The sequence below is a fragment of the Panicum virgatum genome, chromosome 1N (genome assembly GCF_016808335.1).
Source record: "Panicum virgatum strain AP13 chromosome 1N, P.virgatum_v5, whole genome shotgun sequence".
Classification (NCBI taxonomy): Eukaryota; Viridiplantae; Streptophyta; class Magnoliopsida; order Poales; family Poaceae; genus Panicum; species Panicum virgatum.
In genome coordinates this window covers 33,030,738-33,054,574 of record NC_053145.1, presented here as the reverse complement: position 1 = coordinate 33,054,574, position 23,837 = coordinate 33,030,738, and the positions used below count along the sequence as shown (strand labels likewise).

Below are 23,837 nucleotides of genomic sequence, written 5' to 3'. Positions count from 1 at the left end.
GCTGCGGACGCTGAAGTCTTTGAACATACTTATCAGCCCGGGTTCAACAAGCTTGCTCCAGGGTTTAGCTCTTGTGTTGGGGCGTTCGCCACCGCCAGCCGGGTGTGCGGAGGTCGGGACATAGTTGAGGAGTTCATTGCGGCCAAGATCTGGCCGCTGTCTCGCGGCTAGGGTCCCTTGGAGCTGAAGAAGGTAAAGTTTAGTTGTCTGGCCCATGAGATAGAGTGTCCGATGTTCGGGCTTAAGAGACCCGATGGCCTGAGTGATCATGCCATTGTTTCCGAGGTAGAGAGTGATGCGTGCAATCTGCTTGGGCCTTGGAACCGCAAGGAATATGATTCTTTTATTGCCGTATGCAAGCTTGGAAGCTGCATCAACTGCTGCTTCGAAGAAATGAAAGTGGCCTACGAGGCTCGTGTGATACCCTCGCCTCCTATGCGTCATGGGCAAGGGGTGGGAACGTTGGTTCCGAGTTTCCCTTGAAGGAAAAGGGGAAAGGAAAGGCTAAGGCCGAGGGTTCTAAAGCTGGCTCAAAAATGGCATTAGATAGTGAGGCAACCTCGAAGCCTCTGACATCGTCCTCGGCAAAGCCTTCGTGCACGAAGGCTGCGGTTGCTCGAGCTGAGAAGAAGAAAAGGAAGGCCGGGGCGCGAGTACCGATGTCGCTGGCACCGATGGCTCCGGTACGGCTTCTTTCATGAAGGAGTTACGAAAGACCAAGGGAGGAGAAGGCTGGAGTGGCGGGGGTGTTGTGTGGTCACTTGGTGATCTTTATGATGAATATGGTACTATGCGCGCAGGTTCCGGCACTGTCCTGGGCATTGCAAGTGCTACGATGAGGCTTCATGTGAAGGAGATGCCCGCAGCAAAAAGGAGGCGTTTGGCGAGCATTATGGGTACTATGTCAGAGGATGAGGATGAGGGCGAGAGGAGCCCTGATGCCAAAGCCCCAAGGATCGCTTCGCCAAAGGTTGTTATACCCGCGATCGAGGTGTCTGAAGGAAGGGGTGGAATGGAAGTCGAGGTGCCGAAGGATGTGGCGACATCCGAGGACAACAGGGGTGCTGGGACGGTGCACTGTACGGGGTCTGGTGGCACCCTGGCTGGAGCCACGTCTGAGGAGCATACTCTAGAAAAGACCATCGATGAGAGAGGTGAGTTTCTCTGGTGTAAGCGGCATCGAAGGTTTTTATTTTCTAATTCCTGTTGATCCACTACAGCTATTGCAGCTTTAATTTTAGAGCTTGGCCGGATAGTGTCTGAGGTGGACTCGAAGAGATTTACCGACGCGGTTGCAGCGTTGGAGATCAACGATGCGAGTAAGTTATTCTTCTTGAGATGTTGCTTTACCTTCGGATGGTTACCGAGTGAGGCTTTAGTGCGATGGTATGGTTGTGCCCGCGAGGCTTATACCTATTTTTATTTTTCTAGGAATGGAGGCTTCAATTGCGCGGTTTAGCCCCGCGGTGATCACAGACATTGCCGCGACTCTTACGCAGAGTGCGGCGATTGTGACTCATATCGCCGAGCGAAAGACCTCCATTGTAAGCTCCAATCGAGCAATACAGGGTGGAGAGCTTGCCCGCATGAAGAAGGAGAATGAGAGGATGACGGCTTTGGTCAAGACTTTGGAAGATTTGAAAATTTCTCTTCAGAAGGAGAACCAAGGTCTGAAGGAAGGATATGCCGAGAAGAGCAAAATTGTTGAAAAGTTAGTGAAAAGTCATGAGGACGACGAGAAGGTTATCGAGAACCTTCGGAAGTTGGTGGAGGAGGATGAGAAACAAGTGTTCGAATTGAGAAAACAAATTAAGGCGAAGGATGAGGTGCTGGCGAAGGCAGCGGAGGAGGTGGAGAAGGTGGGAATTGTCAGCAGTGAAATAGGGGCCAAGAGCGAGGATATCTGTCAAGCTTACAAGAAGGCCTTGGCTGCCTTTGGAGGCGAGCCCCTACCATTTCCTCCTACTGCTGAAGGTCCGGAGGGGGTTCTCAGGTTGTACTCGTGGCTGCTCAGCGAGTTCGAAGGTTTGGAAGAGATTGCGTAGACTGCCGGGGTACAATGCAGCCGCAGTTGCTTCGGAGGGGTTGATGGCCATCTTGAGGCATGCGGGTTGCGCTGACCTAGACAGGCTTGCTGATCGAGGCTTTGAGTTTCCTTCGCATGGCGAGCTGGCTTCTGAGCTCGAAACCATCCAAGGCGTGGAGAAGGCTTTCTTCCGAAGGTTTTGGCTGGTGTCGGGACGGGAGACCGTGCGAGCCATAGCCGCCGCGCAGCTGGAAGCTGTAAGTATCTTTTGCATCGGAGGCTTTGTGGGTTCAAGCTTTGTGGGTCCTTTGTTGATGTTTCCATTTTTACAGGAAAAGGATGTCGTCAATGCTCTTGAAGGATGGGTTGGTGACGATGAACCTCCGGTTAGGGCTGGTGCTGCGGCTGAGAGAATGGTTGTGCAAGGTGAGGCTTCGAACCAACAGCAGGTGTAGCTTTAGGATATTTGTGGTAGCTAGGGAGGTTTTAAGAAACAAGTACGGATTTGTAATATTACTGGTGTTCAGGGGTTGGGGTCCATTGAACTGCCAAAAGGCTTGACATGGGAGGGATTTTGCCGGGCTCGCCCTGGGGCAAGCGTCATGGAATACTTGATGTTAACTGGGGCGCGAAGTATCTGAATTTGTCGTTTCGTCATCTTTTAATTAAATTGTGATGTTTAGTTCTGGAGGTTTCTTTTGTCGATTAGATTTCAGCTTTGAATGACGCAACTTAGAAAATGTCTCCCCCCTCCTCTTGCGTCGTTTGGAGATGGAATCGTTGGGGGTTTGCGGATGCTTTGCTCTCAGGCCGTGTTGATGCAATTGTGAATATTTTATAATGGGTCCTTCGAGCCATGTTTTTGTAATGGTTGTATGATTTGTATTGTGATTTATGATACCCTTTGCATTCTGTGTTTTTCTAGCCGAAGGTTGATTGGCTTCAGTCCCCGATTGATAGCCCATTGGCGTTTTGTTCGTTAGGCACTTTTAGGGCCGAAGGTTTGTTAGCTTCGGGTTTTAACTTTGGCCGATAGACCTCTTGGGGTTTATGTGAGCTTGGGCACTTTGGAGGCCGAAGGTGTTTTGGCTTCGGGTCATATTCTGACCGATAGCCCCTTGGCAATTTTTTGATTAGCTGAAGGTGCTTTGGCTTTGAGTCCTAACTGACAGCCCCTTGGCGTGTGAGCGTTAAGTACCTTGTTAGCCGAAGGTTTTGTGGCTTCAAGGTTTGACTGAGCCCCTTGGCGTATGTGCATTAAGCACTTGATTAGCCGAAGGTTTTTTGGCTTCGAGTCTTAGTTTGACTGAGCCCCTTGGCGTGTGAGCGTTAAGTACCTTGTTAGCCAAAGGTTTTGTGGCTTCAAGTCTTAACTTGACTGAGCCCCTTGGCGTATGTGCATTAAGCACTTCATTAGCCGAAGGTTTTTTGGCTTCGAGTCTTAGTTTGACTAAGCCCCTTGGCGTATTTAGATAAGTAGTCAAAATTTGCCATGATTGCGAATTTTTCTAACTTACCAGGATGCAAGAAATGTGATAATCGATGATTGCAACTCTGTAGTTGCTTCGAGTCAGAGCATTTGAAGGGAAAGTTTATGATTTCTTAGGGGAGAATTTACATTGGGTACGCCTCATTAAAAACCTCACCCCCGGTGTGGGGTTCCCTTCTGTGAGGAAAAGAGTACGCCCCGTGACTCAAAAAGCAAAAAATAGAAAGACTCTACTCGGCACCGAGGGTCTAGGATTGCTTATAGTTTCGCAATCTAGCCCTTCTTACATGTGTTTTATACGTAGTACTTTTTCAAGCTGTCAGCATTCCATGGATGTTGCAGCTCGTTACCTTCGAGGTCTGCTAGGTGGAATGATCCTGGCCTATTAGAGTATAGGACCAAGTATGGCCCGACCCATTTGGACTGTAACTTGCCGATGGTTTCTGCATTTGGTTTTCTTTTGAGCACCCAAACTCCTACAGAGATGAATTTGTCGACAACCTTTTTGTCTCTCCACTTCCTTGTTTCTTCTTGGTACTTGGAAAGGTTCTGCGAAGCTTGTAAGATGTCTAGTTCCATTAGGTCTGCTTCCATCGAAGGTTCGATGTTGTTGCACTGTGACCTGAGGCTTCGGTGTTCGAGCTCTTCTGAGGTCATGGCTTCTGCTCCATAGAGGAGTCTGAACGGTGTGAACTTGGTGGCCCTACACTCGGAGGTGTTGTGTGACCAAATAACCTTCAGAAGCTCATCTGCCCACTTTCCTTTTTCTGATCAAACAGGCATTTTCTTGATGGATGTGAACATTATACCATTTGCTCTTTCCACCGCGCCATTGGACTGTGGGTGATAGACCAAGGCAAACATAAGTTTGGTGCCAACTGAGTGGCAGAATTCCTTGAAGTGTTGGGAGTCGAACTGTTTACCATTGTCCACAATTAGTTTCTTGGGGACTCCAAATCTGCAGATGATGTTTTGCCAGAAGAATTTTCGTACAGACGGAGGTTATATTGACTAGTGGCTTGGCTTCGATCCATTTGGTGAAGTATTCTACAGCCACCACTGCATACTTCAAATTGCCCTGGGCCGTTGGCAGCGGCCCGACAAGATCCATTCCCCATCTTTGAAGTGGCCAGGCTAGTGGGATTAGCTGACTTAGGCTTGAAGGTCTGTGATAATTTGGTCCCATCATTTGGCAACCCTTGCAGGTTTTGACAATGTACTCCGCGTCCTTTAGGGCTGACGGCCAGAAGAAGCCTTGCCTAAATGCCTTGGACACAAGGGGTCTTACCCCGGTGTGGAAGCCACAGGATCCGGAGTGGATTTCCTGTAGTAGCTCTCTGCCTTCTTCCATGGTAATGCAGTTGAGCCATGGGGCAACCACGTCGGACTTGTACAAGTGACCGTCTAACACTGTGTTGTTTCTTGCCCTTTGCGACATTATCTTTTCATCTTTTTCATCCGAGGGATCGAAGTGACCCTAGAGATAGGCTATGATGGGTGACCTCCAGTCTTCGCTGAGGATGGCGTTGATTTGCTTCTCCTTATAAGGTTTGGTCGAAGGATTTGTTATTTTTTTCATAGAATACATCCGGTGGCAGAGCTTCTTTGCAGCCTTCGAAAGCTTGTCTGCTTCTTGGTTCTCATCTCTCGGGATGTGAATTACTGTGAACCCCTTGAAGTGTTTTTCCATGGATATGATAGCTTCCAAGTATAGTTTCATTTCTGGCATTCGAGCCTCAAATTCTTTCTCTATGTGGTCCGTTATAACCTTCGAGTCCGATTTTATGATGAAGTTTGGGTGCCCTAGAGCTTTCATCTTGCGAAGGCCGAGTAGCAATGCTTCGTACTCGGTGTTGTTGTTTGTGCTTGGGTCTGGATCGCTGAACTCGAGGTGAGCAGCAAAACAAAATTTGGTCCCTAAAGGTGACTGTATGACTGCGGAGATGCCTTCTCTGTCATTGTACCATGCCCCATCATAGTATGTGACCCATGGCTCTATGGGTGCCTCTTGCTGGAAAGTAGGGTTGGTCCAATCGGCAATGAAATCTGCTAGTGCTTGTGATTTGATGGCGGTTCTTCTCTCGAAATCTATGTAGAATTCTGAGAGCTCCGCAGCCCATTTGCTTATTCTTGCCGAGGCCTCTCTGTTGTGGAACAAGTCATGAATGGGTTGGCTTGTCACCACTATCATTCTGTGACCTTCGAAGTAATGCCTTAGTTTCCTCGAAGCCATTACTACCGCATAAGCGATTTTTTCCAGTTCCGAATAGAACAACTTTGAGTTTGAAAGTGCCTCTGAGACAAAGTAAGCAGGTAGTTGCTTTAGATGGCCCTTGACTAGCCTTTCAACTACAAGTGTTGCACTGACCGCTGAAGGGGAAGCTGAGACGTAGAGTAGCAGGGGGTCCTTAGGATCGGGTGAGGTCATCTTGGTCATGTTTTCCAAGTATTCTTTGAGGTCATGGAAGGCCTTCGATTGCTCTTCGCCCCATGTGAATTTGCTTGCGCTTTGGAGGACCCTGAAGAATGGTAAGCTTTGATCCGCTGATCGAGGGATGAAACGGCTTAAGGCTGCTATTCTTCCGGTGAGCTTTTGTACTTCTCTGGCGATTGTGGCTCTTCCATTTCTATTAGGGCCTTGATTTTTTCTGGATTTACCTCGATACCCTTTGTTGATACCAAGCAGCCCAGGATCTTTCCCTTGTGCACTCCAAAAACACATTTTCCGAATTTAGGCTTATGTTTGACTTCCGAAGGTTAGCGAAGGTTTCAGCTAGGTCTGCCACGTGGTTCTCTCTATGGGTACTGACAACTACAATGTCATCAACGTAGTCCAGTATGTTCCTTCGCTGCTGAGGAGCAAGTATGACTGCTGACATTCTTGAAAAATGTCTGTCCCGCATTCTTAAGACCTTCGGGCATCCTTACAAAGCAATAGGTGCCAAAGGGGGTGGTAAAGCTTGTTTTCTCTTCATCTTCCTTTCTCATCCAGATTTGATGGTATCAGGAGAAGCAGTCCAGGAGGGACATCATTTGGCTGTTTGCAGCATCATTGACCACTTTATCGATTCTGGGTAGTGGGAAGTCATCCTTCGAGCAAGCCTTGTTAAGATTTGTGAAGTCAATACACATTCGCCACTTTCCATTCTTTTTCTTGACAAGGATGGTATTGGCCAGCTAGGTTGGATACTTGACCTCCCTGATGACCTTCGCATCTAGGAGCCTCTGAACCTCCGCTTTAACAGCTGCAACCTTGTCATCAGACATCTTCCGGAGCTTCTACTTTTTGGGTCGGACCTTGGAATCGATATCCAGCTTGTGCTCAATTATGTTGCGGCTTACACTGCGAAGGTCACTCGCAGACCAGTCGAACACATCTTGATTTTTGTTAAGAAATTCCAACAAACTTTGTTCTTCTTCTGAAGCAAGGGTTTCACTAATGGTGACCTCCTTGTCAGGCAGATATTTGTCAAGGGGTACTCTTTTGGTTTCGGTTTCTTGGAAGTTTTGCTTCTTTTTGTCCCTCTTGGGTTCCTTGAACGGCGGATGTTTATTGTCGGCCTCGAGGACATGTACGTTCCTCTGTCCGGGGGCTACGCCTCTTTCTATATCCCTGGCCAGCTGTTGATTGCCGCGGACAGTGATGACTCCTTTTACAGCGGGTATCTTCATGCATAGGTAGAGTTGATGCACCACTGCTTCGAATTTGTTGATGAGTCCTCTACTGAAGATTGCGAGGTAGGGGTAGTTCATTTCTACCACATCGAAGGTTACATGCTCCGTCCTGGAGTTGGAAGTGTACCCGAAGGATACAGGCAATGCAATCTTACCCAAGGCATTCACTCTTTTGCCTCCGAAGTATATGAGCGGGATATTCGATGGTTGTAGGAGGTTGGGATAGATGTTCATTCAATCGAAGGTACTGGAGAAGATTTTTCATATTGTCCAGCCTTGGACGTTGGCTTCGATGACAAGGGCATCAGTGTGAGGGTAGCGGATTAGCTGCACATCTTCCTCAGAGAACGTGACGGGGGATTGAGACCACTGTGTCCTTTTGTAGAGCCCTTCGGGCATGATGGAGTGGACTTGCCTGAAGTAATTTTTCCTCTGTCTCTTGTTTTCAAACTCTAGATAAGAGCCCCCAGAGATGGGCATGATCATGTCGATGGTTGGTAATGAGCTTGGCTGGCTCTGGTGTGGGTTCGAATTTTCCTCCTTGAGCGGAGGCCCTGGTGGTGGTGGCGGGAGGCTTTCTTGAGGGTTGGAGTTCGAGGGTTGCGGCTGTATTTCTTGGGGGTTTGGCTGCGAAGGTTGCTAGTTAGCTGGGTATGGGTTATAACTGAATGCTGGTGATGGTTGGAAGGGGTTGAAAGGCGGTGCTGAGGGTAATGCTTGTGGGGTGGGATTGTATGCACTATTTGGGGGTATGAGGTTGTAATGTTGGGATTGCTGGGGGTTATGTGTTTGGTCTGATCCAGTCCAGCTTGTGTGACTGACCAGCTTTGCTTTTTGTTCTGCTTCTATTCTGTCGAGGGTTTTTTTCTGGGAAGTGGTTCATGGTATGATCAGACTCTGCACCATGGAAGTGACATAAGAATTTATTTGGCTGATCCAGAGGTCCCTTTCCTCGGCCTCTTCCGCGTCCTCGACCGCGGGTGGATCTGCCTCCTCTGTTGGAGTCATGGAGATGGTTGTTTGGTTGTGAGTTGAATGACTGTGGAGCCGACGGTGTCATGTAGCACTCGGTGTCGGGGTGTGGAGCTGTTCTCTGCGAAGGTTCCAGAGGGAATATATACTGGGGATTGTGTCGTGAGCCGCCTTGGTTGCCCTGTGGCCAACCCTACTGCTGCCTCATCAGCTTCCTTTGTTCAACTCTTCTGCGATGGTCTGCATCGGACCTTGCATACTTTTCCACTTCAGTGTACAGTTCTGCCAATGTCCTTGGGGGTTCTCTAGAGAGATGTGAGGCTAGCTGACTTGGCAATAGCCCGGCAATACACTCCTCTATTGATGCCTTCTCGAAGAAATTTGGTGTCTGCGCTTTCTTCTGAATGAACCTTCGAAGATAGTTGGGTAATGATCCATTTGGAAGAACTGAAACTCTTCCACGGAGGTTATGGCTACTTTATTGAAAACTTGGAAGTTTTGTTTCAGTCTGTCATTTTGTTTCAGTCTGTCCCGGAGGTGGAACCAGCTTGTGATCGACAGTGGTGGAAGGTAGGAATACCATGTTGCGACTGGACCTTCGCAAGCCATGATGAACGATTTGGCCATGATGGGGTCGTCTCCTCCGGCCGAGGTCCACAGAGCCGTTGTACTTTGGCAACTGTGTGGGGCTTGTAGCCGTAGGGCCAGGGTGTGAGCTGAAGCTGCGGGCATAGTGGAGAAATTGGGTCGAAGGGCGAGTTTGGTTGATAATGCTGCTCTTGGTGTGGGTTTGTCTCGTGGCGAAGGTTATATACTTGGGGTTGACGGGAAGCTTCTATCTGACCTGCATCTTGTGCCTCGCAGGCCTTCTGGATCTCAGATTGCATCCTTGCAAGCTTGCATTTTGCCTCGGCCAGCTTCTTTGCCTGAGTTATCACTTGTTGCTGCGTTGCCAGCTGGGCGGTCAGGTTGGCTTTTTCCCTCTCGAGGACCTTGAGGTTGAGAGCTGTTTGTGAGTATTCATCTTCCTGATCCTGTTGTGTTCCTTCATCCTCAACGAACTCTGTGTCTTGGTTGATCAATGCAGCCTTGTTCTTCTCTTGGGCGGGAGGCTGCCCTTGGACTTGTGTGCTTGCTCTGGTGGTTTGAGCAGCGGTTTGCTCCGGGGCAGCAGCAGCTAGGATCGGGATAGTTTGGAGGTCGGTAGTTTCTGCTTCAGCGGTGGCAGTGTTTGTCGTGGTGGGGGCGGCCTGCTTCTTTGTGGGAGCCATTGGAATTGTTTCTCGAGCTGGGACACGGTGGGCACCGCTGTTGGGATCTTCGCACCCGAAGGTTGCTCGGATACCAGACAGGCAAAGACAGAGAACTAGCGAAGTACTCAAAGACCTTCGGATAACTCAGAGCGAGCTCTTCCAATGATCAAAAAGTTATTACAGTGCGGAAAGCTGGGGTATTTATACCCCAACCCTCGCAGTACATTTACATTCTTGCCCATACATTTTCACCTTATATCAGCATTTTTGGAGCCCTAGACTAGTCTTTTCTCGCCATGCAATTGAAAAAACATTTTAAGCTTCTCCGAGTTGTAATCGGTACGCTTCCGCCAATCCTTCGAAGGTTCCTGAAGGCCTTGGAACGCATATTCTTCTGGGCCACACCTTGGCAACCCGGGACTGAAGGTCATTGGTGACTCCGACCCTCGCTTTGCAGATATTGTGGCACCTTCGATCAAACCCTTGCGGGGAGGGGCACCTTCGGAAGAGACTCTTTGTCCTGCGAATCAATAGAAAGAGCGGCAGACAAGCCGAAGGTTATGAAGAGGGTTAGTATCCTTCGAGCATGTACCCTTCAGAGGTAGCGATCCCCAACAGGCCCTTCAAAGGGTGAAATTTATTTAGCAGCTTAAACAACACATTCATAACATATTATTAACTACCAAAATCATAGCACATAATCATACAGGCTAGACCGTCAGAGACTCGTAAAGAAAAAGGCCACGACCACCGGTGAGCCGCCTGAGTCGATGCATCGTGCGCGTCACCGGTGTGCTGTGGTGTCCAGCGCCCGATGCCGGTAGCCGGGGCCCAGCGCCCAACCACCCTACGCTACGCACAGTGTGCCGCCACAGCTGTGCCCACCGCCTACCACCGGACCCACCGATGTCGTCGGTCACCACTGCTGGCCCCTTGCCTATCGGCCTTGGGCCACGCTGCCACTGGGGTTTGCCCTTCGCTAGGATGCAGCAGGAGTCGAGACAACCTGACGGGAAACGGAACGGGGAAGGGAGTCGGGACAAACAGGACAAGAGTTCGGATCTGCGTTGTTGAGGGAAGTGAGGAGCAGTTTGGGCCCGCAACTGGGCATGGAGAAGGGGAGTAGTGTGCTATTTGACTGATTTGAGCCCAAAACGATTGGGAAACCTGTTTTGTGGTGTTATTTTTTATTTTTTGATACATATAGTAGAATACACGTGCCCGCAAGTATTTGGAGAACAATGTTGCGAGAAAATACCTACACTAAACTTTGTTTGCAACAAGCATTTTAAAAAAATTATATATGCTGAAAATAAGCAATGAGATCTTAGTTATGGTGAAAACACGAAGTAGAATTTTATGAAAATTACATTGCCGCAGTCTCTACTTTTCTTGATGTTCACTTAGGGAAATTTAGTCAGAAAATCTATGTAACTTCTGTTCTCATGATGAAATTTATGCAATGATCTTTTTTCCTTCAGAAGCATTCATTCAGATTAAATCAATTATGGACTCGACATTTTCTTGTTGTTCCGACGAAGAAACATAGGCGCATCCAGATTCTTCAACCGATGCTCCTTGCAGCATCTACGAACGCCACGAGGTTGCAATACGAGGATCCTCCAGTTCCCATAGCCTCTACAACTACCCACTTCCACTCCTATGCCATGTGCCGCACCTCTGCCGCGGCCACCCTGTCCCCCATCACCTCCTCGACGCACCTCCTCAACTCCGTCGTGCGCAGCATGCCGTCTCCGCCCACCCGCGCGTGCACGCCAGTGCGCCACTCGTGCTCGACGAGCTAGGCGTTCATGCTCTGCTCCGAAACCTTGGGCATGCTGACCACGGGCATGCCGCTCGCCACGGAGTTCCACTGAGACTGCGTCAGGAAGAACCCAACTGCTGTGTGCAACAGCACCCGCACCGGGTCGCACCACTCCACCACTATGCTCTGAGGCGGAGCGCACCCATCTCCACCTTGGCTTCAGCGAGCGTCGCCTTGTTGTCCTTCCGGACCACCAGCAGTTACGCCCTCCCGCCCTCTTCGAGCTGCTCCCTCGCCACCATCGCTAGGCTTCCGAAGGAGACGTACACCACGAAGCTCGCTGGATTAGTGTCGAGCCACTCCATGTACCTGGCACCGTACTCCTTGAAGATGTTGGTCTTGTCGTCGGCCGGGAGAACCGGACCGATGGCGAGCACGTCGTGTGGCCCCACAGCGGCGAGAGCGCCCACCTTGATCCCCTGGCACAAGTTGACGAGGACGGTGGCCTTGCGAAACTCCATGTCAATGGTGTTCAACAAGTCGTGGAACGTGAGGAAGACGGCGTGGAGGTAGTTTGCAGTGTCTGTGGATTCGGTGAGGAACGTTGGCAGGTCCCCAACCGCCAGAGGCGTCAGGCTCGGAAGCTCCACGATGAACGATGGGTCGTCGTGGCGATAGTGCTCGGTGAAGGTGCCAGCGTAGCCGTGGAAGTAGTGGTGGTAGACGGCGAATACAGCGGCTTGCTGGATCCAGTAGAGCACAGACGGGACAACGCTCTCGTGCGCGACATTGACCGCCTAGGGCAGCATGAGCGTGTACATGATGCGGGAGACGGGATGGCCCCACACCACGAGCGCGTCAATGAGCGCCCCGACGCTGCGCGGGCCTACGGTGTCATGATATAGGACATCAACAAATGATATAACCTAAAATCAAGAACAGACCACGTGCACAAGCACAACGATGAGATTGATAGGTGTGTGAGGTCATGACTTGCGGATGGACGGCCAGCATGCAGAAAGAACAGACGGCTATGGAGAGTTAACTGATCGAACCAACCTTGATGGCATCGTTTGACACTCTATCTCCATGTAGACAAGGGAGAAGGAGTCAAGCTTCGGAGGCGACGGAGACACTGCCCTTGGTCGCGCTCTCAGGGCTAGCTCTGAGAATTTGGGGGTCCAGGGCGAGGGATTAGAGTTGGGGCCCTATAAGGAATAGTGATAACAAGTGTTCGAGAGTTACATGGTTTCCTATGTTGGAGAGTCACTGTGATAATGCCTATCAAAGCATGACTGTAAGGATCGGGTTCTCTAGACTAAGAGGGGGAGGGGGTGAATTAGGCACTAATAAAAACTTAGACCTATAGCTCCAACTAGTTTGCGCATAACTTAAACTAAAACATGCTATCTAGATGTGCAACTAGGTTGTTCTAGTGTGAAACCCCTATCCCAAAAGAGTTTAGCAACCTATAGCCTTTCCTCTCAAGAAACTATTTTATGAAAGTAAAGGCACACAAATTGCTAGTATGAAATGCGAAAGCTTAATGAGCTGGATAGGAGATAGCAAACTCTTGACGCGGGTGTTTATCCCGTGGTTCGGTTAGCCACAAAAGCACACCTACATTCACGTTGTTGTAGCACTCACTAAGAGTATTGCTACTCGGCCACCAAGTCTCTTCCATGAACACAATCACGGTCACCTTGGCCCCGGGTTCCACTAAGGAGCTTCTCCACAAATGATGGGGGTCTCCACGTCCCCCGCACAAAGTGTCGTCGCCGCTCCACACCAAGTCGGAGGGTCGATGACGTTGCCGGCGAGCTTCAAAGCTCCAAGGTGCCGGCGCACCAAGCTCTTGTTTTGGTTCACTAGAGAACCACAGCACAAAGGCTCAAGGCCGTGCAATCACACTCACTAAGAGCTAACCTTTACACAACACTCTCAAAGTGTGCTAAGGGCTAAGGATATGATCTTGATGCTCTTGTATAGCTTGGAGATATTCTTGGGTGTGTGTGGGATGTCCAGCAACTCCAGCAAACTTCAAATGACCGGGGTGAGGCATATATATAGGCCACCAAGTCTAGTAGCCGTTACTCCAACGGTTAGCAGAAAATCTGCGTATCATCGGATGAACCGATGCCTCTGGATGGGGTAGCGTCGGTTCATCCGGTCACTCATAACCCGAAGTAGCCGTTGAACTCCTGACAGCTGACGTCATTACACTGATGGTATGCACCGATGCTTCACCGGTTCAACCGGTGCTGAAGGCTTGGCTCTCGCGCGACTTGCATCGTCTCTGGAACATAGTACGCCCAATGCACTGATGCCCCTTTTTGAACCATCGGTTCATCCGGTGCCTATAAGCTGACTTGGCTTCGATTCCCTTCTGCACCAAAATACCATGGCGGAACCCCCGTAGGGGCGGCCCTTTGGGCCTAACTTTGCCTATCTTCTCTTTGTCATCACTTGAACCTAAAAGCCTGAGAATGATCATCTTAACAATCATATTAGTCCAAGTATTGTGTGTGTCATCAATCGTCAAAACAATATATTGAAATATGGCATGAGAGGCCATTTTCGCTACAATGACTCGTGGGATGCAAGCGTGTTGCAGTCATGAAGTCCCGGCGGCGGCATCGGTCTTGCATAGAGCACTAGAGTTTGGAGCCTCTAGTAAGGCAACGTGGATGTGAATTGTGTAATCTCCAATGTGGTTGCTAATCAAAGCTAGGTAATTGCATCCCAATAAACAAGGAGATGGCATATCATGGCGCATGGTGTCATGGGGAGTCGTAAGTCATGAGGAACCTTGCGCGGCGGGTCATTTCATATAGAGCAAGTGTTATGAGGTGATATAGGCGGGCTAATTGGTGCAGTCCACCAACTGTGCCAAGTTAGAGGGGAGAGAGAAGAGAAGTGGGTTGAAAGTTTACAGCCTACTCTAAGCTGTCTGTAACACGGACTACAATAAACATAGTAAGAGAATAAGAGAAGAAAGATGAATCAAATATTAATGGTGCGGTTCTCCAATTGTTATATGGGCTGGCTATAAGATTCGCTTAAGATGACATCGCAATAACATAGGACCACAGTTGGCTAAACTATTAGTCTTAATTTTACTTATCTATCTAGCACTGGCTCGAGGCAGTCGTCCCTCTTGCCCCTGTATCAGGGCCGGGTCTGCGCGCTCTCTGGCTGATTGACACTACTTAGCACTACAAGAAAACGAGCCAAAGATCCAGGCCAAAAGTACCAGCTATTGTTGCTACCGGTACTGATACGAGGCATCAGTACTGGTTGCAACAACAACCGGTAGTCTTGGCCTGCGCCGAGCACCGACATGGGACGCCACGGCACAATCCGGTGCCAGTTCGCTAGCAAAGGCACCAGTTGAACCCATGAGCCGGTACCGATTGGCCCATGCATCAAAGGCACCAAGTGGAGCCACGACCTGATGCTTATGGAGCAAACATTAGCACCGGGTCATGCCATGACCCGGTGCCAGTGCTGGCCTTGGACATAGGCACCGGTTCGTTGGGCACCAACTGGTGCCTTGTGCCGCCCTTATTAATACACCCCCCTCCAAGCTATTCATGGCAGCCGAGTGAGGGGAGGGAAGGGGAATTTTCGCCCTTTTTTGAACGTTAGTAATTTTTGGTCATGCCTTAGAAAATTAATTTTTTAGATGTAGTTAGTACTTGATTTAGTTTATACATATGATAAATATTTGTAGGTGTAGTTTGCACCCGATTTAGTTTATAGTTGTTATATTATTTGTTATACATGTGATAATTATTTTTAGATGTAGTTACCACCTGATTTAGTTGATATTATATTAGGCATAAGATAATTATCTAGTTAGATGTAGTTAAGAATTGGGTTATTTTACTATTATTTTACTATAATTGTTAAGCATGTGAGATGATATATTCTTGTTTAGTTCAGTATTGTCCAATTTTGTATTTGCAAATTTTATATAAATTTGAAGACACTCTAATGATGCATATATGGATCTTTTTCTCAAACAAATTACATTGCCTCCCCTAGGCCCTTCTCCGAACGAAGAGAGACACCAAATCTTAGTACTGATTTGGCGTTCTCCCATCTTTTGGAGCGAGGGCCCAAGAAAATCCAGTTTGTTTTGGAATCAATCAACCATGTAAGAAAATGAGCCGAAGAGTGTCAAAAAGATATTTAATTAATTATTTTTACTTCAAATATTGTTTGATGAACGAATTACTTTGAAATTTGTTTCCATTTCAACAAATGCTCTTGAAATTAGTTAGTTCTTATTCTATCCCAAAGATGTAAATTTCATATAATTATTTAGCAAGAGATTTAATTTATTTATTTTAGTTCAAATATTGTTTAAAGAATGATTTATTTTGACACTCTAACGATGTATATAAATGAATTGCGAACCCAGATGAGTCGGCAATGGATGTACATGACCGGCCAACGTTCAATGGAGTTCATTGATAGCGTGCATGAATTCATAAAAGTGGCTGAGAAACACAAGTACGACGATTTCGTTCGTTGTCCATGCAAAATCTGTAAGAATGAGAAGGATTATTCATCATCAAGAACCATCCACAATCACTTGTTCAGTAGTGGTTTCATGCTCAACTACTATGTTTTGACCAAGCATGGAGAAAGAGGCATTATGCAAGATAATAATGAAGAAGAAGTGTGTAGGATTCCTGACTTTGCAGCCAATTATGGTGCTTTTTTTGAAGATACTGCAATGGATGAGTCTGAAGAAGATACTGAAGGACACGTTGTAGAAAATGATCTTGGTCAGATGCTGCCCGAAGCTGAGAAAGTTTGTGAAACAGAAAAGGAATCGAGAGATCTGAAGCATATGTTGGAGGACTACAGAACATTGTTGTACCCAGATTGCAAACAAGGCCACAAAAAGTTGGCTACCACATTGGAATTGTTACAATGGAAGGCATCAAATGGTTTGTCTGACAATGCATTCGAGAAGTTTCTGAAACTTATAAAAATCCTACTCCCTGAGGGTAAGACCTTGCCCGAAACAACATATGAGGCAAGAAAGGTTGTTTGTCCTTTAGGATTAGAAGCACAGATGATACATGCTTGTCCTAATGACTGCATCCTATATCATGGTGAGGAGTATGAAAATTTTGATGTGTGTCTAGTATGCAACACATGTCGGTATTAGATCCCTCGAGATGATCCAGACGATGTTGAGGGGATGCGTATCAAGAAGAGGGTATCTTCCAAGGTGATGTGTATTTCCCTCTAATACCACGTCTGAAACATTATTTCATGAACAAAACCAATGCTAAATTAATGTGATGGCACAAAGAAAAATGTAAGCAAGACAATATTGTAGCATCCCGGATTTTTCCGAAATGTTATAAAGTCAAAAAATGTGAATTTCAAAAAAATTTCATGGCAATACTGTAAATATCAACCTAAGTAGGATTTCTGCCTCCCCAAAATCCTAGTAATTAAAAGTTTTGTATAAAATTAAGGATAAAGTATTGCTAGTGTGGGAATATTTGGAGTAATTGGTTTTATTTGGCTCTGCCTTGTTTAATTCGATTTGGATTCGGATTTATTTTATTGTATGAAATTGTGTGGAAATTAAATCGAGGTGTGCCCCTCAATTTAATTTCACCTGCTAACACTTGTGTGGGATTTAATTTGAAATATGCCATTCAAATTAAATCCAAACCGCTAACCATCTCTAACCCTAACTCAGACCAAACCCGTTGACTCAGTCTAGCCCGTAACCCAAGCTCCAAAGCTTGGCCCAGATCCGACCCAGCTTAACCTGAACCCAGAACCCACCTAAAGCCTAAACAGCAACCTAACCCAGCTAGCAACCCGGCCTGCTCTACCACCCACGCCAGCCCAGGCTTTGTATCCGAACGAGCCCGATCGGCCTGCTAGCACGCCTCGCCCTGCTAACCCTTCCGCCGGCCCTTTACCGCCCCGACCTGGCCCGCTAAACTCTGCGCTCGCGGCCCGCTCGCCATCCCGCTCAGCTGGCCTGCTCCGATCGCCTTCGCTCGGCCCGCCTCGCGTGCACACGCACTTCTGCGCGCGGAAGCGCGTGCGCAGCCCACAAGCCAACCAGCCCAACCGGTACCCCCTCACCGTTTCCCCTTCGCTGTGTCGCTGCCAACCCGACCCCATCCGTCAACCGCCCCTGTACCTTTTTCCCCTTCTCCCGACGCGTCTGATTTTCGCCGCCGCCCGCGCCAAGGTTGCTCCGCCAGCTCCCGCGCCTCCACCTGCTCCCGCGCAACCGCCTCCGCTCCGCGACAAGCCACGGAGGGATGCTGCGCACCTTTTTTTCACCAGCTCAGTGCCCCTTTTGACCGCCGCACGAGCGCCCGACCCGAGCCAAACCCTAGGACCTCGCTATAAGTACCCCAGGCCGCTGCCTCTCGAACCCTAGTCGCCCCGGGGTTATTTCCCCCTCTGCGCCGCCGCCTTCACACTAAAGCAGAGAGAGCCGAGAGTGGAGGACAGGAAGAAGAAAGAGGGGAGAACCGGAGAAGAAGGAGGAGCCGCGGGGAAAGGCCAGAAGAGGAGGATGACGCTGCTTCGGAGCCGAGCTCGCCGAGGAGGACGCCGCTGCTGCAGCCCCTTCACCACGCCGACGCCCGGATCCCCTGCATCGACGTCCCCGCGCGGCCCTGCACGGCCTCGACCCGCCTCGGCATCAACTCGCCACTGCACCGCCTCTGCCCTCCACAAGCCCGAACAGTGAGGCCTCGCTGCCACTCTATCCCTCTTGTGCCTGCCTTGCTCTGAGCCACGCCACCCTTGAACCGAGCACGCACCGTGCCTGCCGTCGTCGCCATGTCACGACGTCACAGCATGGAGTTCACGCATACGTTCGCAAGTGCAAGCCGCAAGGACAGGCCTTGGACCTTGCCAGGCCAAGCCAACGCCACGCGCACATGCACACTCACGACCTCGCCGTGGCCATAACCGGCTCGTGCTCACGCCACACCAGCCTCGCCACCGTCGTGGATGAGACCACGCTTTTGGCCTTTGGCACGCCTAGGTGATGACCTGCACAGCCGCCGTCGCGTCGTGGGTATGCCCACGCCGCAACATCGCAGACCCGTCGCGCCCCGATCTGTGGGGGCATACCCCTGCGTGCTCCGCACACGCACCACCGCACGCCCACGCACCCCGGAACACCACCCGGCCAAGCCTTGGCCGCCCTGATCGGACCACCGCCGCAGGCCGAGGAAGCTCGAACCCCGCGCGCATAAGCCGCCTCGTCACCGCCGGACCGTCGTAGCCGCGCCACCGGGAAGCCCTGCCGCCGTTGGAGCTTCGCCGAGCCCCCGACCTCGGGAGGACTGACAGTGCCGCCGCCGCCGTTGCCGTCGACGCCGAAGCAGGGGAAGAAGGGGAGCACGGAAGCCACGCCCGGGAAACCTTTGGGTCTACCGTCGTCGCCCCAGGAACGGAAGCCGCGCCTCCAAAGCCAGACCGCTGACGGCGAGCCTCGCCATCCCGCCGCCATCGCAGCCCAGTTGCGCCGCCGCCGTCTCGACCTGCCCTGCTCTGCTTCGCCGGGCCGCACACACACGAGCACGCACACGGCCCCAGCCGCACCGGATCCAGCCTGTGCCACATATGATCCCACAGCGACCGACGCCTGGGCCCCGCCTGTCGGAAAGCGGGCGCGCCAACGCCTCGGACCCAGGAGCTGGAGTGAGAGAAAGTTGAGAGGGAGGAGAAGCCCGAGAAGGCCTTTGGGCCGCTTTCATCCCGTCAAGCTGCTTCTAAAACCGGCCCGCTTAAGCTGAGCCAGCCTCCTACCGAAGCCGCAGGCCCAGTCCACCAGCCAAAACCGAGCCGACCCTTTTTTGCACTGAGCCGGCCTGCAGGGCCGCGAACTTAGTGGCCCAAGCCGCCAAGCTACTGCCTGAACCGAGCCGAGCCGAGTAGTTGGGCCTTTGAGCCGGCCCGAGATCTCTTTGAGCCCACGAACACGGCCGCCCTTTTTTTTCTTTTTCTTTTCTAGTTTAACTTACACGCGGGTCCCACTTGTAAGTCTCTAATGTGTGACTGACCCACGGGGCCCACTGACATGTGGACCCCACTGTCCTAGTTGATCAGTCAACGGTCAACATTGACTTGGTCAACGCTGATGTCAGCAGGGCCCCTGCTGACGTTAGCAGAGCTGACCCCCAAGGTGACGTCATGATGATGTCATGTTGATGTCATCGTGCCACGTGGCACGCTCTGGTGCTGCCACGTGTCACCTTTGTGTTTTCTCTTTTCCGATAATTATTTATTATTTCCAGAAAATGCTTTAATCTTAGAAAAATCATGGTAATTCAACCGGAGCTCCGAAAAATATGAAACCAGTTTCATAATTCTTCTAAAATCATGATCTACGCATTAGAATAGGTTTAGTTGTGAGTTGGATCTTATTTGAGCCTGTTTTGAGCATTCTTGCACTTTGGCCCCTGTATTTATATGTAATTATGATTAGGTCCTGACGAGGAGGAGCTGACCGACATCCCAGACGACCAGAAGAATCTAGAAAGACATATCCGAAGACTAGAAGCCCCCGGAGGACCAGGAAGACTAGGAAGACCTATCAGGTTCATGCCCATTCGCGATTGAATACCTATTAAGCATTGCTTGCTAGATACGCTACGCTCCCAAATTGAGTGTGATGAGATGAGCTTGCATGGCCATTTACTTTCCGTATTCCTTGTTTCCCAAACTTAGCTTTGATTGATACATGCTATTGCTACTATGAGTGAGATTTGGGGTATGGGAATATATGATGTGATAGTCCTTGCTTGCTGGAAGATACCTCCACATATATGGGAGTTGGTGATTATGTTACAGCGGGGGCGAGCGGACCCTTTTCTCTGATCTCCGGATCGAGAGCCGGGGATTGTGTGTTGGGCACGATCCTGTGAGCACCTGTGATGGGTGATGGCACCTGTGGTGGGTGCTAGACCGTTCCTGTGGGAACATAGTAGAGGTGTAGTTATGGACGAGATACTTGTAATGGGTATCGATTGCAGACCGTGTTGACGGAATGCCAACTTGGATGAAGATGCTCGCATCGGCTGGATGAAGGACTTGACTTTGTGGCCCTAGTGACGGAACTATGTCAAACGTGCACACCACTTATCCTTTATGAGGGGGGGACCCAGCCCGAGCTAGCTATGCGCGGCACCATTACTGCAAGAGGATAGTGTTTCAGTGTCAGGGGGAGTGGGCAGGACCCTTTAGCCCCCGATCGCAGGATCCATGGAGATTCCATTCTAGATAGCTTCACAGCCCCGGACGACCTACTGCGGGAGGACGCACCCCAGACCGGGAGTAGGATGGTGCCATAGCCGTTAGTTTCGTTGACTGGTGCCTCGGAGTCAGTCGGTCGACGGGTCGGCTGGTGACGGGGCGAGTGGGTACAGCTGTACAACCCCTGCAGGGTGAAAACTATACGTATAGCCGCGTACTCGGTCATGTACAACTCTGGATCTGGCCCCACAAATGTAGTTAGATCCACATATACTTTTCTACCTCCCTCTAGTCCACTTTCCTGCTTGGATAGCAGCTGAGGTGCGGGGAGAGGGAGTTCCCGCACCGAAACAGGATTGAGACAGTTGTAGTGGAAGATAGGAGACCGGGAGTCCGGGTTGTCGGAGCTGCCCGTGTTGAGAGGTGTTTTGGATGACTTATACATATACTGCTTGCATAGGAAGACATAGCTTATCCTTGGCATTATCTTTTTACCGTTTGCATCCACAATAAAGCTTGCATACGGATGGTGACATCAACCTATCCCATCCTTGGGGATAGCCTGATAGATGCAGGATCCGAGTGAAGGAGTCGACAGGACGACAAAGGAAGATGATGTGAAGGATGGCCCGAGCTACACTCTGAGCTGCCTGTGGAGTGGATTCGTGAAGATGAAGTTTGCCCAGAAGACTAGATATCGTTTCCGCTTTCTGTTTATTTTCTTTTAGCCCAAGGGGCTTGTACTCTGAGATTCATATTACAATCCTTTGGATTATGTAATAAATAAACCCTTGTGATGTTGTAAACGTGAGTTATGTCTGTGATATTCAATTGAAATGAGTTCTGTATGTGATAGCTACTGATCTAGGGACTATCACGACGATACAGAGGGTCGGGTTCACCTTTCGGGAACCCGGTCTGTTTCAAATATGTTGAGACACCCCGCTGATGGGTCCCAGTGGAGAAAGGTGGACATAACATTCCCAACATTTGCAGCTAATGCGAGGAATATAAGGTTTGGCTTAAGTACGGATGGCATGGATCCTTCCAGTGAGCAGAGTAGTGGCTATTGTACCTAGCCTATGACACTTTGTATATACAACCTTCCTCCTTGGCTGTGTATGAAGCGAACGTTCATTATTATGCTGGTGCTTATCCCTGTCCCGAAGCAACCTAGTGATATAGATGTGTATCTGAAACAACTGATTGACGATCTTCTATTGTTATGGAAAGTGGATGGTGTTCGTGTGTGGGATGCGCACGCAGAGGCACATTTTAACCTACATGCATTGCTTTTTGTAACCACCAACGATTGGTCTGCACTAAGCAACCTGTCCGGACAGTCCAATAAGCGTTTAGGGCATGCACCCATTTTTAGATGAAACCGACAGCATGTATCTCAAGCACTGTAGAAAGATCGTGTATATGGGTCATCGTCGATTTCTTCCTATCAAGCACCCATTAAGGAGGAGGCATGCTCATTACGGTGGAAAGGCAAATCATCATATGAAATCTAGACACCATTATGGGAAAATGGTGTTTGAAATGGTCAAAGATATAAAAGTAGTATTCGGAAAAGGACCTGACAGCAGACCAGTGCAGAGTGATGACAGATGTGCACCTATGTGGAAGAAGAAGAGTATATTTCGGGATTTACCTTATTGGGAAGTCGTAGAGGTCCACCATGCAATTGATGTGATGCACCTAACAAAGAATTTTTGTATGAATCTTCTAGGCTTCCTGGGTGTCTATGGTAAGCCAAAGGATACACTGGAAGTGCGGCAAGATCTTCAATGTATGAAACAACGGCCAGCCCTACATCTAGAAAAAAGGGATAAGGGACGTCATTACCTAGGTCCTGCCTGCTACAGTCTTAGCAAGGAAGAGAAACAAAGTATGTTTGAATATTTGAACAGTATCAAGGTCTCATCAGGCTACTTCTCGAACGTAAAGAGGCTACTAAACCTGAAAGAGAAGAAATTCGCACATATAAAGTCCCATGACTGTCACATGTTGATGACGTAATTACTTCCAGTTGCACTTAGAGGTATTCTACCAACTAATGTTTGAGCAACAGTCATAAAGCTATGCGCATTTCTCAACGCAATTTCTCATAAGTCAATTGATCCAATGAGTCTAATCATGCTACAATAGGATCTTGTCTAAAGTATGGTTAGTCTTGAAGATGATATTTTCTCCATCGTTCTTCAATATTATGACGCATCTTCTAGTTCACATGGTCAAAGAGATTGATATTCTCGGTCCTGTTTTCAGTCATAATATGTTTTCTTTTGAACAATAGTTTGCAATACTAAAGAAATACGTTCGTAATCGGGCTCGTCCGGAAGGAAGCATTGCAAAGGGTCATGTGATAGAGGAGGTCATTGAGTTTTGTGTTACCTATGTGGATTAACTTTGCCCGATTGGGTTCCAGTATCACGGCAAGAGGGGTGGCTAATTGGAAAGAGCACACTTGGAAGGAAATCAGTAAATGGCTCTGATCATGCCACATTGAGCAAAGCACATCTCACAGTTCTGCAACAATCAGCCTTGGTGGCTCCGTACATGGAGGAGCACAAGCAAATGGTGTGAAGCAGGTAACCTTTGAAGTCTGAAACATGGATTACAAGCCATCATAGCCATACGTTCGCCACCTGGTTACAAAAGGAAGTCATGGGGAATGATGAAATTCATGAGCAGCTAGCCTGGCTGGCCAGGGGTCCGGCTAATTCAATCTTGATGTACCAAGGAGATATGAAATTAATAGATACACATTTTACACAAGAACCCAAGATAACAAGAGTACCAATCAAAATAGTGGTGTCCATATAGATGCCACAGACTCTAGCGGCCAAACGAACTCATATTTTGGTTATATTGAGGAGATCTGGGAACTCGACTATGGGCCGCTTAAGATCCCTCTATTTCATTGCCAATAGGTTAAGCTGACAATAAAAGGTGTCGATATCAATGAGTACGGAATGACAACAGTAGATCTCAAGGAGCTTGGCTATCGAGATGAACCATTCGTCCTAACTAAGGGTCACTCAAGTTTTCTATGTGCAGGACATGTCTAGCAAACCCAAAAAGGACTCTGAAAATAAATCAAGTTTTATAGGTGAAGGAGATGAGCCAAAGTGCCTCATAGTTCTGGCAGGCAAAAGAAAAATTGTGGGAGTCGACGATGTTACAGATGAAGAAGAATACAACAAGGTTGAAGACATGACTCCATTCGCAGTGAAGGTAGACACAAGTATTATTTTAGCCCAAGAGGAGGCTCCCTACGCACGCCATGATCATAATTGTAACATCCCGAAAACTCACTAAATTAAATCGTGCGCTAAAACTGTCTCTCGTCATTGAGCTCGACTCCTCCTTAAAACCCTAACCCCA

The 23,837-nt window shown here is 49.0% G+C and overlaps 1 pseudogene; it reads right to left on the bottom strand.

Annotated features, from left to right (window-relative positions):
• Positions 1–10,979: 10,979 nt before the first annotated feature.
• Positions 10,980–18,699, bottom strand: LOC120653460 (annotated as a pseudogene).
• Positions 18,700–23,837: the final 5,138 nt, after the last annotated feature.